Below are 16,129 nucleotides of genomic sequence, written 5' to 3'. Positions count from 1 at the left end.
ACTTGAGTGGTTATTTCAGGCCGATCAATTTTTCAGTTTTTATAATTTACCCCCTGAAAATAGATTATCATTAATTTATTTTTATATGAAAGGTGATGCTTTATCATGGTGTCATACCCCAAAATTTGCCCTCATATATTTGCAAATGTTATTTTATTTTGAATAATTGACATAGCACATTTGATAAGGATTTGAGGTTAAAAGGTACAAGACCGAGAGGTCTCGGGCTCGAATCTCACTTCTAACATTTTCCCTTTTACTAGCTTTTTAATTTTAGTTAAATAAAAAAAAAATATTTTTTATCATTTTAATTTTAATTTTCGTACTAATTAAATATGCATTTTTTAAAGTAGTCAATTTTTACTTTTATGTATTTTTTAGTAAAACAATTACCAAAAATAAAAAAATATTAAAAAAAATCAAAAATTGTATTTTTTTCATCATTTAATTATTATTTTCGTATTTGTTTATTAGGCATTTTTAAAATATTATTTTTTCATTAAAATCTTTATTTTTTGTAATTTTAGTCCAGAAATCATTAAAAAAAAGATTTGCAAAGATTTTGTTCATATTTTTTAATATTGCATAATTGTATACTTTAAGAAAGAATCAACATAATTAGTTAAATATTTCAGAAATCAAAATCAAATTATATTTGATTTAGAGTTGTGATTTATTAATTAATTAATTGATTCTTTTAATATTTTTACAAACCTAATTTTTATGTATAAATAACACTAGGTTCTACACTTTGAAAGGACTAACAATTCTAACCCTTACTCCAACTCTCTCTCTTCTCACAAACACAAAAAATATTTTCTTCTACTACTCCTTCAGGGTTGTAATTCCGGTTGGAGCACAGTAATAAATTTTCCAGCCTATCAGTCGAATTCTGAAACTACTGTTTCGATTTGCTCCGAATTTTTTCCAGAAGTTCAAAAAAAAATCGTAGAACAATACCCCTTTAAAATAGAATTCTAAAGGATTTCGACCTTCAAAATTGCAAAATCCTCTTTTTTCTATTTTATTTGATTTAATTTCTATTTTCATATTTTCAAAAAAATCTAAAAAAAATTTGTAGTTTCGTGTTCTTATTTTATTTGATTTATAATCAGGTTTTTATATTTTTTGATTTTATTTTAATCACTTTTCTATTTTTCCATTTGTTTTCTTCACCGTAACATTGCGTTGGTTTATGAACAAGTTTTTTATGGATTGACCAAGTGGATGGTACCCCAATTGCTTTTTTGGCCAACAACCTTTTGATATTTGGCCAAATCAAGTTTATTCATATTTGGCCAAAAATCTTTTGGTATTTGGCCAAATCAAGGTACCTCCTTTGGCCAAAGGGAGCAAGTGTCAATTATTCCTTACACTTATTTGTTTGCTTCATTGCCCTTGAAAACTTTGGTAAAATCTCTTTTTTAACCATTAATCCTAAAATATATAATAGGTAGATGTTGCCCATTTTCATGAATTAAGGTTAGGATTTTATCACATTCTTTATTTTTAGGCTAATAATTATTTTTAGGCTAATTAATTTATTTTTAGGCTAATTAATTTATTTTTAGACTAATAATTAATTTAGGCTAATTAATTTATTTTTAGGCTAATAATTATTTTTAGGCTAATTAATTTAATTTTAGGTTAATTAATTAATTTTAGGTTTTCAAACCCTGGTTTTATTTTTGGCTAGCTATTTTTCATTATGACTATTAATCAATGTTTTTACTAACCCTTTTTATTATAAATATTTTAAAATCAGGGTTCGTCCCGTTGTTTTCAAAAACCTTTTAATTTCCCTTTATTTTTGCCTTTTTATTTTCATTCGCCTTTTTGCCTTGCCTTATTTATTCTATTAATTATGGTTAACTTGTTCCCCATTTGGGGTTTGCCTTTTATTATGCTTATTTTATTCATTTGCCTATTTTCTGTATCTGCCCCAAAGTCTTGTAATAGCTTAGGGTTTCTATTATTTTGCCTCTGCAGGTGTTTATTGTAATAGATTGGGATTTTATTTTTCTGCCCACAGGTGTTTATTGTAATAGCGTAGAAACTTTTAATTTTGCCTTTATTTTTTCGGCGTGGTTAGTAATCCTAGGGAGTGCAAGCCTTGTTAAATGAATTAGATCACTAATTACAAGATAATATATCTGAATTTAATCACATGATTGTGCCACACACACACCTTTAGGGTAACCCTTCTTATGCTGCATGTTGCCTTTTAATTACGATTCTAAAATAGTCAAGTCCCTCGATTCTGAGGATACCTAAGCAAAACAAATGTTACTCTCAGTTCATCATCATAATATTATAGTCCCTTCGAAGTTGCCTTAACAGTAAATGATCGTGTCCCTAGAAGTTGCCTCGGTAAATGATGATTGTCCCAATTACTAAGGTATCCTCGCCTGTTGCCTAAGTGACTATTATGTCCTTCCCTAAAGATTACCTACCCTCTATATGGTAGGGACAGTTTTATGGCGAGCGATAATTTCTCGATGACCCTTTACATCCAATGAAAGAACTTCCTACCCTCTTATGGTATTGATAGCCTTTTTGAACCGAAAATCTAAAAGAACAATTTTCCTAACTTAGGGTAGGTGCTCCTGATTGCTTACTCTTTTCAATTCAAAATTCAAAATATTTTCCTACTTCTTTTCAAAGAATCTTTTCAAAAATACTACGCTTATTTACAAGCTAAAGTTCTTATTCAAACATTTTCTTATTCACACACTACAAACATTTTTTAAAACAAAGTGAACTAAGCAATTAAAAGCCCATGGATAACCATGGATACAAAGGATGCTTACACCTTCCCTTTGTATAACTTACCCCATGAACTCAAAGTCTTTTAAAAAGGTTTTTTTTTGTTCTTTTAGCCTTTCTATATATTGGATAAAATAAAAGTCGGCGGCGACTCTTGCTATCCGCAACATTTCAAAAAGTTTGTTCTTCCACCATATTACACATGGTTTAAATGGATGCATTAGAACCGTTTATTGCGAGATTGGTTTTCTTTTATTAGAGAATTGGAATTACGATTTGGTCCTTCCACTTATGAAAACCAGCAAGCTGCATTATTCAAATTAAAACAAACTGGTTCGGTGATGGAATATCAAACACAATTTGAGAGATTAGGAAACCAAGTTGTGGGATTACCTCAATATGCAATTTTAAATTGTTTTATTTCTGGTTTAAACGTAGACATTCGCAATGAAATGGCCATTCACAAACCCTCTTCAATTTCTCAAGCAATTGGTCTTGAAAAACTAATTGAATCAAAACTCAAAGACAACAAACCTAAATTCACTAAACCTTTCACTACCTACACCGCAAAACCTAGTCCTTTTACCTCAACCTCCACAATTTCCAAAGTAAACCAACCTCCAAATTCCCAAGTTTCAAACTTCAGCACACAACCCCTACAAACTGTACCCACTAAATTGCCAATAAAAAAATTGTCACAAGCCCAACTACAAGAAAGAAGGGCCCAAGGATTATGTTTCAATTGCGATGAAAAATTTGTTATGGGTCACAAGTGTTCTAACAGCAGATTTTTACTATTGTTGGCTGATGAAGATTCGATGGATGATCCTAATATTGAAATTGATTCCAATGACATCGAACAACCATCAAAACTTGGTGACACTTATTTCCAGCTGTCTACAGATGCTTTAACGGGATAGTTTTCTCCACAAACTCTTAAGTTTAAAGGGAAAATAGGTGGTCTTTCGGTAATGGTTATTGTAGACACAGGCAGCACCCACAATACTTTGCAACCTAGAATTGCTCATCACCTCAATCTCCCAACTACCCTAATCTCCCAATTTTCCGTCATGGTGGTAAATGGTTCCCATTTACAACGTGAAGGAATTTGTGAAGATGTTCAAATTGTTCTCCAAAACAAACCCTTTAAAATTCCTTTTTACTTACTTCCTATTGAAGGGCAGATGTCGTTCTTGGAATGGCTTGGTTGAGAACACTAGGTCCTATATAGGCTGACTTTTCCATACTTTCAATTACTTTTACTCGCCTTATCAAATCAATTTCCCTAACAGGATACTCAACTCAACAGCCCACCCAATCCACCTTTAACAAATTCCGCCAACTTATACACACAGATTTGGTTGCATCATACCACTTAATGATCTTACAGCCAGTAGACTCCCCCTCTTCTATCACTCCACCTAAATCTCCCTTAAGAACCCTACCCTCTACTTTACACCCTAATGTTTCCAACCTTATCTCCTCTTATGAACCAATTTTTCAAATCCCAACTAGCTTACCCCCTATCCGACCCCATGACCACCATATTAACCTTTTACCAAACACCCCCAATCAATGTAAAACCCTACCGCTACCCCCATTCCCAAAAAGATGCCATGACTACAATAATTCAAGAAATGTTAACCAATGGTACCATAATACCTAGTAACAACCATTTCTCCTCACCAGTTATCCTAGTAAAAAAAGACGACATTTGGTGTTTTTGTGTGGACTATAGAGCATTAAATGCAGTTACAATCATAGACAAATTTCCCATCCCCGCTATAAACGAGTTACTCGACGAGCTTGGCTCATCCACCATTTTTACCAAGATAGATTTACGCTCAGGCTATCACCATATCCGGGTTGCATCAGATGATACGCATAAAACAGCTTTTCGCACTTTCGACGGGCATTATGAATTCCTTGTAATTCCCTTCGGACTCAGAAATGCACCCTCTACTTTTCAGTCAACAATGAACGACTTATTACGTCCCTACCTACGGCGGTTTGTTTTAGTTTTTTTGACGATATTCTTATTTACAACAAATTTTTTTCATATCACTTAAATCATTTGCAGGTTGTTTTCGAGTTATTAAAAGCTCTTTTATTTTTGTGAAAGTGTCAAAGTGTGTGTTTGCAGTGGATCAAATTGATTACCTTGGTCATGTGATTTCGAGAGACAGTGTTGCTGCTGACCCTGATAAAGTTAAGGCCATTTTGGATTAGCCCCCCCCCCCCCCCCCGCGATCTCTCACGTCTCTCTGTGGATTTTTAGGTCTCGCCGGTTTCTATAGACACTTTGTGTGAAACTACGCCACTCCTCTCACCAACTTGTTACGTTCCAATAAATTAACATGGAGTCCAGCGGCTCATTTGGCCTTAACAGAGTTGAAGAAGAAGATGGCCCACATGCCGGTCCTAGTTCTACCAAATTTTACAAAAACTTTTGTGATCGAAACTGATGCATCAGGATTAGCCATCGGTGCTGTTTTATCCCAGGAGGGTCACCCCATTGCATTCTTCAGCAAGAAAATATGCAGCCGCATGCAATCAGCTTTTGTATATGTCTGCGAGATGTTTGCAATCACCGAAGCTGTTAAGAAATAGCGTCAGTATATTATAGGTCAAAAATTTCACATCTACACATATCAAAAAAGTCTCAAAAATTTGTTACTATAGAAGATTCAGACACTAGAGCAACACAAGTGGGCGACAAAACTACAAGGTTTTAATTTCGAAATCTTCTACAAACCTGGAAAATCAAATGTAGTCGCGGATGCCCTCAGTCGTAAGTTTACCACATACACACACAACTTCTAGCCTTGTGTTCTCCGATTCCGGATCTCTTAGCAACCCTCCGCCACTTATATGCGAATGACAGATCCGACCATACACTTGTGAAATAATGTGAACAGAGTATATCAGAAGGGAACTCTTATAAGTTTTCAAATGGACTTCTATACTGCAAGGATAGAATTTTCATACCAGATATTCACCAGACCTGCAAGAGCATACTTAATGAATTCGACTCTACACCAACAACCGGACACTCAGGAGTCATAGCAATGTTGGCACGATTGGCATCCTCCTTTTATTGGCTGGGTGTGAACCTCGCAGTGAAACAAATGGTAAAGCATTGTGATATTTGTCAACATAATAAATACCTGACTCAGAAGAAGAAAGGGCTACTACAACCTTTACCTGTTCCAAGTAAAGTAATAAGATGGAAAGTTTTTTGAAAAGTAGCATCTTCCTTTGTTCGGTTGTAATAGATAAACGAAGGAATGATTAAAATTTATGGGTCCCACATGAATTATGCTTTCCGCTAAATATCTAAAGTGTCCTTGCAAATGGTTTATTAAAAAATTATCCTCACATGTGTTCAGCTTGTTTTTGCCTTGTGTTGTTTTTCTCATTATTTTTAGATAGTCATTTCTTTTTGTTAAATATATTTGACGTTGGATAATAAAACAATAGTAAACTATAATTTAAATAATAGATTTAACTTTTAAAATGAATAAATAAATATAGTAGTAAATCACTTATCAATGAAAAAATAAACATGTCTGTTATATTAAAATATTTATTTATTTATAATTATTTATTTACATATATGTTTAGAGGGGTAGTAATGTAATTTAAAAAAATAAATAAACATGTTTGTTGTATTAAAATATTTGTTTATTTATATTTATTTATTTACATATATGTATATTATTCTAGAGAGGGGAAGAGGGGGAGAGAGATTTTTCTTTTTTATTTTAAAAAATATATAGAAAACTAAAACTAGTATATTATGCGATTACCTAAATTATTTCAGTTTGAATAGTTTTGTTAAAATGTTGTAACTTTAAGTATTTTATCTTTCACAGTAATTTCTTTATATTCAAATTTTAAAAAATCGATTAAATATAAAGGTATTTTAAATAGTTATTTATAAAAATTATTTTTGAATTATTTTTTTTAAATTGTAATTTTGACTATAATTTAATCTTCAATAATATATATTTATGTTATTAGATTTAAAATTCTATCTTTTAATTTATAAAAAATAAGTTTAAAAACACTTTTAATATTTCAAAAAAAGTTTTGATGATGTTACTCATTAGACTTGACGATGATATAAGTATGTTGTATATGTTGCATTCATTCATGTTCATTGATGATACTGTATCCATAAGGGTGTGTTGGATCAGTGAAGGGCATGATTCCCATTGTGTGGAATCTGTGCTGGCAGGGCCGTATCTTGATGATGTTGGATCGGTCATGGGTTGTTCTCATTTGATGAGGTTGGTACCACATGTTAGAACAAGATTTGTTCTGATCAATATTCTTAGTTTTGATGATAACAAGGATATGAATTTTGTGTGAGATAATGTAGTACTCTAATACATTGCAATTTCCCTTTCAGGAAATATATAAAGAGTATGCACAAATCAGCGCTCAGAAGCTTTGTCTCAGAAGGTTCAGCATGCAACATCAGAACATGGTCTGGCAAGACATCAGAAGATGGTCAAGGCAGAATCAGAACATGGGTCTATGGAAGCATCAGAAGAACTTGAGATCAGAAGCAGAAGCACTGAAGTTCTCATGGTATCACGCTCAGAAGCACTTCAAGGTCAGAAGACAAGAAGATGCTATGCACCAACTGTTTTGACTCTGATGATATTCAAATATTATATTCAAACATCAGATCAGAATAAAGTACAAGTGGCAGGCTACGCTGACTGACAAAAGGAACGTTGGAAGCTATTAAAGGCAACGTTAGTAGACACAGCGTGAACAAGGCTCGAGGTAGTTGACAAAAGCGTGAAACATTAAATGCAATGCTGTACGGAACACGCAAAGCATTAAATGCTCCCAACGGCCATCTTCTCAAACGCCTATAAATATGAAGTTCTGATGAGAAGCAAGGTTAACGAATTATGAACAAACCAACTCTGAATAACTTGCTGAAACGTTGTTCAACTCAAAGCTCAGAAACTTCATCTTCATCAAAGCTCACTACATTGCTCTTGTAATATATTAGTGAGATTAAGCTTAAACGTTAAGAGAAATATCACTGTTGTGATTATAGCTTTTCAGAAGCATTTGTAATACTCTTAGAATTGATTACATTAAGTTGTAAGGAACTAGAGTGATCGTGTTGATCTGAATACTCTAGGAAGTCTTAGATGTTATCTAAGCAGTTGTAACTAGAGTGATCGTGTTGATCAGAATACTCTAGGAAGTCTTAGAGGGTATCTAAGCAGTTGTTCCTAAAGTGATCAAGTTGTGATCAGAATACTCTGGAAGACTTAGTCGTGGGCTAAGTGGAAAACCATTGTAATCCGGGCCATTAGTGGATTAAATCCTCAGGTGAGGTAAATCACTCTGTGGGGGTGGACTGGAGTAGTTTAGTTAACAACGAACCAGGATAAAAATAACTGTGCAATTTATTTTTATCGCTCAAGTTTTTAAGACTACACTTATTCAAACCCCTCTTTCTAAGTGTTTTTCTATCCTTCAATTGGCATCAGAGCGCTGGTTCTAAGGTGCAAGCACTTAACCGTGTTTAGTAAAGATTCAGGAAGAGAAAAACGCTTCAGCAAAAGATGGCTGATGAAATTCCAACAAATCCACCTTCATATACATCTGGCTCTGCTGAGCAATACAACGATAACAATGGTTATACTAGACCACCAGTATTTGATGGTGAAAACTTTGAATACTGGAAAGATAAACTGGAAAGTTACTTTCTTGGTCTAGATGGTGAACTATGGGATCTTCTGATGGATGGTTACAAACATCCAGTAAATGCTAGTGGCGTAAAGCTTACAAGGCAAGAAATGGATGATGATCAAAAGAAGCTTTTCAAGAATCATCATAAATGTAGGACTGTTTTGCTGAATGCTATCTCTCATGCTGAGTATGAGAAGATATCTAACAGGGAAACTGCCTATGATATATATGAGTCATTGAAAATGACCCCTGAGGGAAATGCTCAAGTCAAAGAGACAAAAGCTCTTGCTCTAATCCAGAAGTATGAAGCCTTCAAGATGGAGGAAGATGAAGACATTGAGAAAATGTTTTCAAGATTTCAAACTCTGACTACTGGATTGAGAGTTCTGGATAAAGGCTACACCAAGGCTGATCATGTAAAGAAGATTATCAGAAGCTTACCCAGAAGATGGGGTCCAATGGTGACTGCATTCAAGATTGCCAAGAATCTGAATGAAGTTTCTTTAGAAGAGCTTATCAGTGCCTTGAGAAGCCATGAAATTGAGCTGGACGCAAAGGAGTCTCAAAAGAAAGGTAAGTCTATTGCATTAAAATCTAATATTAAAAAATGCACTAACGCTTTTCAGGCTAGAGAAGAAGATCCTGAAGAATCAGAATCTGAAGAAGAAGAAGATGAACTGTCCATGATCTCCAGAAGGATAAACCAACTCTGGAAGAGCAAGCAAAGGGAGTTCAGAGGCTTCAGAAGTTCAAAGAGATTTGAACGTGGAGAATCTTCTGATGACAGAAGATTTGACAAGAAGAAGGTCATGTGCTATGAATACAATGAGCCTGGACACTATAAGAATGAGTGCCTAAAACTTCAGAAGGAAAATCCCAAGAAGAAGTTTCATAAGAAGAAAGGTCTTATGGCAACCTGGGATGAGTCAGAAGATGAATCAGACTCGGAAGATGAGCAGGCTAACTGTGCGTTGATGGTGACAGAAGATGACGGATCAGAATCTACATCAGAATCAGATTCTGAAGAGGTATCTAGAAAAGAGTTAGTTTCCAATTTAACAGAACTTCTGGAACTCAAAGCTCATCTTAGTATCAAATACAAAAAGCTGAAAAAGCAATTTGAATTTGAAACTAAGAAGCTGGAATTGGAAAATTCTGAACTGAAGGAAAAAGTTTTAAATCTATCCAAAAATAGAGGATCTCCTTCTGAAACAGAAAAAACCATTCCTAGCATGAATCATATTCTGAAAGAATATGACTTGAGCTTCAGAAAATTTCTATCTAGAAACATAGGCAGAAGTCAACTTGCTTCTATGATATATGCTGTGTCTGGAAACAATAGAGTAGGCACTGGTTACGAGGGTGAAATCCCATACAAGCTTGAATCTGTGGATGATATGAAAATATCATACAAGCCTCTGTATAACCAATTCAAATATGGTCACACTCATGATATTAGGCTCACTTCACATGCACAGAAGTTTAACACTGTTCACACCAAGAAGCATGTGACACGACCTAAGAAATATCGTGAATCTCCTATTAAAGATTATCATGTTGTTCCTCCTATGTTTTTTAATGCTAAACCCAAGTTCAATCAGAACTTGAGGAGAACTAACAAGAAAGGACCCAAGAAATTATGGGTACCTAAGGAAAAGATAATTTCTGCTGCAGATATCCTTGGCAGCAAAGAGGACCAAAAGCAAAATGTCATGGTACCTGGACTCTGGGTGCTCGTGACACATGACGGGAAGAAGGTCTACATTCCAAGACCTGGTGCTTAAACCAGGTGGAGAAGTCAAGTTTGGAGGAGATCAGAAGGGCAAAATCATTGGCTCTGGAACCATAAGTATTGGTAACTCTCCCTCCATAACTAATGTACTTCCTTTTGAAGGATTAACTCATAACTTATTATCCATAAGTCAATTAAGTGACAATGGTTATGATATAATCTTCAATCAAAAGTCTTGCAAGGCTGTAAGTCAGAATGATGGCTCAATCCTATTTACAGGCAAGAGAAAGAACAACATTTATAAGACAGATCTTCAAGATCTTAAGGATCAGAAGGTGACTTGTCTTATGTCTGTTTCTGAAGAGCAATGGGTCTGGCACAGAAGATTAGGACACGCTAGTTTGAGAAAGATTTCTCAGATTAACAAACTAAATCTTGTTAGAGGACTCCCTAATCTCAAATTCAAATCAGATGCTCTTTGTGAAGCATGTCAGAAGGGCAAGTTCTCCAAACCTGCATTCAAGTCTAAGAATGTTGTCTCTTCCTCAAGGCCGTTAGAACTCTTGCACATTGATCTGTTTGGCTCAGTCAAAACAGCATCTATCAGAGGGAAGAAATATGGATTAGTCATCGTTGATGATTATAGCCGCTGGACATGGGTAAAGTTCCTAAAACACAAGGATGAGTCTCATTCAGTGTTCTTTGAATTCTGCACTCAGATTCAATCTGAGAAAGAGTGTAAAATCATAAAGGTCAGAAGTGATCATGGTGGCGAATTTGAGAACAGATTCTTTGAGGAGTTCTTCAAAGAAAATGGTATTGCCCATGATTTCTCTTGTCCTAGAACTCCACAACAAAATGGAGTTGTAGAGCGAAAGAATAGGACTCTACAAGAAATGGCCAGAACCATGATCAATGAAACCAATATGGCTAAACATTTCTGGGCAGAAGCAATTAACACTGCATGCTATATTCAGAATAGAATCTCTATCAGACCTATTCTAAATAAGACTCCTTATGAATTGTGGAAGAACAGAAAGCCCAACATTTCATATTTCCATCCTTTTGGATGTGTATGTTTTATTCTGAACACTAAAGATCATCTTGGTAAGTTTGATTCTAAAGCACAAAAGTGTTTCCTTCTTGGATATTCTGAACGCTCTAAAGGCTACAGAGTATACAATACTGAAACATTGATTGTAGAAGAATCAATCAATATCAGGTTTGATGATAAGCTTGGTCTTGAAAAACCAAAGCAGTTTGAGAATTTTGCAGATTTTGATATTGATATATCAGAAGTTGAAGAATCAAGAAGCAAAGCTACAAAAGCTGGCAGTCTCAGAAGCAATGGATCAGAAGATCAAGTTGCTGCATCTTTAGAGAATCTTAGGATTTCTGAAGAACCAACAGTCAGAAGATCACCTAGACTTGCTTCAGCTCATTCAGAAGATGTGATCCTTGGAAAGAAAGATGATCCCATCAGAACAAGGGCATTCCTTAAGAACAATGCAGAATGTCAATTAGGTCTTGTTTCTTTGATCGAGCCAACTTCTGTTGATCAAGCTCTAGAAGTTCCTGCCTGGATAGTTTCCATGCAAGAAGAACTAAATCAGTTTACAAGGAATGACGTATGGGACTTGGTTCCTAGACCAAAAAGGATTCAACATCACAAGTACAGTGGATGTTCAGATAAGAAGATCTGTGTATAAGTATCTTCTGAAATATGATTGGATTAGTCCATTATAAGAAGTTCTGTTTTTATTAAACTACTAGTAGTGATTCTGTTATTACTAACGTTTCATTGTCTAAGTTGTTTCAGATTTTCTTTAAAGAAAAACAGCTGTAACTGGCTATCCAGATGGTAAACATGTGTTCACTACTTCTGGACAAGCGTGCGTGCAGTTGAGGGGACGTCTACTTAGGTAACTGTGCAAATCTCATCCTTTGTCATTATTATCTCTCCTCACGTCACGTAACATTAAATGCTATCCATCATTTACTCTTTTTCAGTTTTGTTTTTTATACTCTTCAATCGTTTCTTTTCCCTCTTATATTTCTCTCACTTTGCATTCATTTTTTTTTGTTCTCTCTCTTTGCATTCATATCATAAACCCTAGCAGTTTTCAATATCTGCAACTTCATCATGAATCCCTCGTCAAGCTCTGAAAATCAAGAAACTGATCGAAAACAAAAGAGAAAGGCAACTGATGAACCAGAAATCAAACCAAAAAGAGTTAAAACCTACTATGACCCTCTCAAGGTGAATCCCTTTGAAGCCATGATGTCTGGTAACTATTCTAGACGTCTGTATCAACCCATTGATAGTATCCCTGAATCTCCACCATCTTCGCATTCTTCCACTACCTCTTCCTCCTCATTCATCCTTTCGGAACCACCTTCTTCACCATCTGATATCTCCTCTCCTTCAACCCATCCCTCAGATATTTCTTCATCTCTCTCACACCCTTTTTCCACCAGAACACCTAACCCCTACAGTGTTGTTTTTCCCGACTCCAGGTTCACTGTCAATCCTCCAACCCCTACCACTCAATCATTTCTGGAGCTTTTACATTCTGATGTAAATAGCTGGTTGGAGATTCTGGGTGCTGCTCACCTTAACCATCTGGATGAGTATGCTACATGCAACCTTTGGGATACCTTTCGTCAGGATTTTCTGGTTAGGGCTACAGACATTCAAAGAAGGATCATGTCTGAAGCACCTGGCGTTCGTGGTCTTCGGTTAGAAGTTGGTGAAAGCAGCTATCACCATCTCATCAGGAACAAAAGAGTTCTTGAAGAGAGGATACCTGCAGATGAGTTGGAAGAAGAAAATCCCTGCAGAGACATCGTGGTGTGGAGACCATGGTATCCTGTGCTGACTGGTGATTTTCAGTGGCTGTTTAACTGGTTCAGAATGAACCCTTCTGAAAGAGCACCTCACATGGTCTTTCCAGTAGTGGTCTATCCTGCTGAAGTTGCTGGTCCTACTCCTCCAGCAAACCTAGCAGCTATTCTTCAAGCGTTGGAAGTTGGAACTTCTGAGCTGCCTGAACCAGAATATGCTGAGGCTACTTCTGAATCAGACTCAGATGTGGAGATGGAAGATGCACAAGCTGAAGACCTTCCAAAAGATCGCCCTGCTGAGATTGCTGCCCCTATTGGCAGAAATTCTGGTGCCTTTTCTTCTGGTGAAACCTCAGCTCTGATGGAGACCTTGGAAGCTCTTCATCAGAATAAAGCTATGCTGGCTTCTCGTTTGGACGCGCAAGAAGCAGCCAATGCTGAGTTTCGCTCTTTCATGGCAAGGCAAGCTACAAGCACTGACTGGATTCATGATGTTCTGGCGCGGATTTTGCGTAGGCTAGGATCTTAGTCCTTTGGTCTTTGTAGTTTTTCTTTCCTTGTTGCATTTGTTTTCTGCATACACCTTTTGTAATCCTTCTTGTTGAAATCAATGAAAAGTTATTTATGTTTCATTCCTTTTGTCTCTTGCTTTACATCTGAATCTTTTATAATTCTTTTTGATGTTATGACAAAAAGGGGGAGAAAATGGTGATAAATGATCTGATTAATTTTATCAGTTACCGGGAAGAAAGTCCCTACACCACTAACAGAACTTGCAAAGTTCTATGTTTTTAAGCTGTGTTGTTGCAGGAATCAAAGATTCAAGATCAACATAAGAAGCAACAAGATGAATCAAGCTCTTGGATTCTTGAAGCAAGTTGAGTGCTAGGAAGCTTCAGAATTAGAAGCAACAAGGAAGAATGATCAGAAATATCTCTTGGATTCTTGAAGCAAGCTGAGTGCTAGGAAGCTTCAGAATCTGAAGCAAGAAGGAAGAATGATTAGAAATTCAGATAATAGAATATGATCCAAATCATTGTCTATTTGCTCTGATACATTGTCTATTGGATCTGATATATTCTATATGGCTTATATGGCTCTGATACATATTTTGTGTTCTGATACACATTTTATGTTCTAACTCATTCATGCTGACTTTTGTCGTTTAGTTTTGTTCTGTAACATTTCAGGATGTAGAGATGCTCTGATGATGCTCTGGTACATTCAACAATGTTCTGATACAATCTAGCATGAAGTGATGTAAGAAGAAATTCAAAGCTCTGAAGCTATCCGATGGAAGCAGAAATCTGAAGCTGTGAATGTTCTGAAGATCAAACAAATTCAAGTTCTGAAGCTGTCCTAAATGGAAGCAGGAATCAGAAGCTGTGAATGTTCTGAAGATCAAAGAAATTCAAGTTCTGAAGCTGTCCTAAATGGAAGCAGGAATCAGAAGCTGTGGGTGTTCTAGGGATCTAAAGAAATTCAAGTTCTGAAGCTGTCCAATGGAAGCAGAAGTCAGATGCTATGAATTATCAAAAGACAGAAGCTTATGTGATCGTCTCAACCGAAATAATTAGGGAAGTCTTTTATTATTAAAGTTCTTCGAGTATTTATTTCAGGGGGAGATTATTCATCTCAGGGGGAGATTGTTAATCTCAGGGGGAGACATATTCACATGCTTATGCTATAGCTGTGTAATTTGTCTTTAGCCGTCTGCTCTTTCTGATCGCAAATTCATATCATTTATATATGTTTTTGTCATCATCAAAAAGGGGGAGATTTTTAGAACAAGATTTGTTCTGATCAATATTCTTAGTTTTGATGATAACAAGGATATGAATTTTGTGTGAGATAATGTGGTACTCTAATACATTGCAATTTCCCTTTCAGAAAATATATAAAGAGTATGCACAAATCAGCGCTCAGAAGCTTTGTCTCAGAAGGTTCAGCATGCAACATCAGAACATGGTCTGGCAAGACATCAGAAGATGGTCAAGGCAGAATAAGAACATGGGTCTATGGAAGCATCAGAAGAACTTGAGATCAGAAGCAGAAGCACTGAAGTTCTCATGTTATCACGCTCAGAAGCACTTTAAGGTCAGAAGACAAGAAGATGTTATGCACCAAGCTGTTTTGACTTTGATGATATTCAAATATTATATTCAAACATCAGATCAGAAGAAAGTACAAGTGGCAGGCTACGCTGACTGACAAAAGGAACGTTGGAAGCTATTAAAGGCAACGTTAGTAGACACAGCGTGAACAAGGATCGAGGTAGTTGACAAAAGCATGAAACATTAAATGCAATGCTGTACGGAACATGCAAAGCATTAAATGCTCCCAACGGTCATCTTCTCAAACGCCTATAAATATGAAGTTCTGATGAGAAGCAAGGTTAACGAATTCTGAACGAACCAACTCTGAATAACTTGCTGAAACGCTGTTCAACTCAAAGCTCAGAAACTTAATCTTCATCAAAGCTCACTACATTGCTGTTGTAATATATTAGTGAGATTAAGCTTAAACGTTAAGAGAAATATCAATGTTGTGATTATAGCTTTTCAGAAGCATTGGTAATACTCTTAGAATTGATTACATTAAGTTGTAAGGAACTAGAGTGATCGTGTTGATCAGAATACTCTAGGAAATCTTAGAGGTTATCTAAGCAGTTGTAACTAGAATGATCGTGTTGATCAGAATACTCTAGGAAGTCTTAGAGGGTATCTAAACAGTTGTTCTTGGAGTGATCAAGTTATGATCATAATACTCTGGAAGACTTAGTCGTGGGCTAAGTGGAAAACCATTGTAATCCGTGCGATTAGTGGATTAAATCCTCAAGTGAGGTAAATCACTTCGTGGGGGTGGACTGGAGTAGTTTAGTTAACAACGAACCAGGATAAAAATAACTATGCAGTTTATTTTTATCGCTCAAGTTTTTAAGACTACACTTATTTAAACCCCCCTTTCTAAGTGTTTTTCTATCCTTCACCACATGCATAGTGTCAGTTCATACATATGCACACTTTTATAACATGATTGAAAGTGTTCCAGTGTTATAAATAT

Source organism: Vicia villosa, unplaced genomic scaffold (genome assembly GCF_029867415.1).
Source record: "Vicia villosa cultivar HV-30 ecotype Madison, WI unplaced genomic scaffold, Vvil1.0 ctg.000790F_1_1, whole genome shotgun sequence".
Taxonomy (NCBI): domain Eukaryota; kingdom Viridiplantae; phylum Streptophyta; class Magnoliopsida; order Fabales; family Fabaceae; genus Vicia; species Vicia villosa.
The sequence above is the reverse complement of the archived record's forward strand: the minus strand, read 5'-3'. Positions refer to the sequence as shown.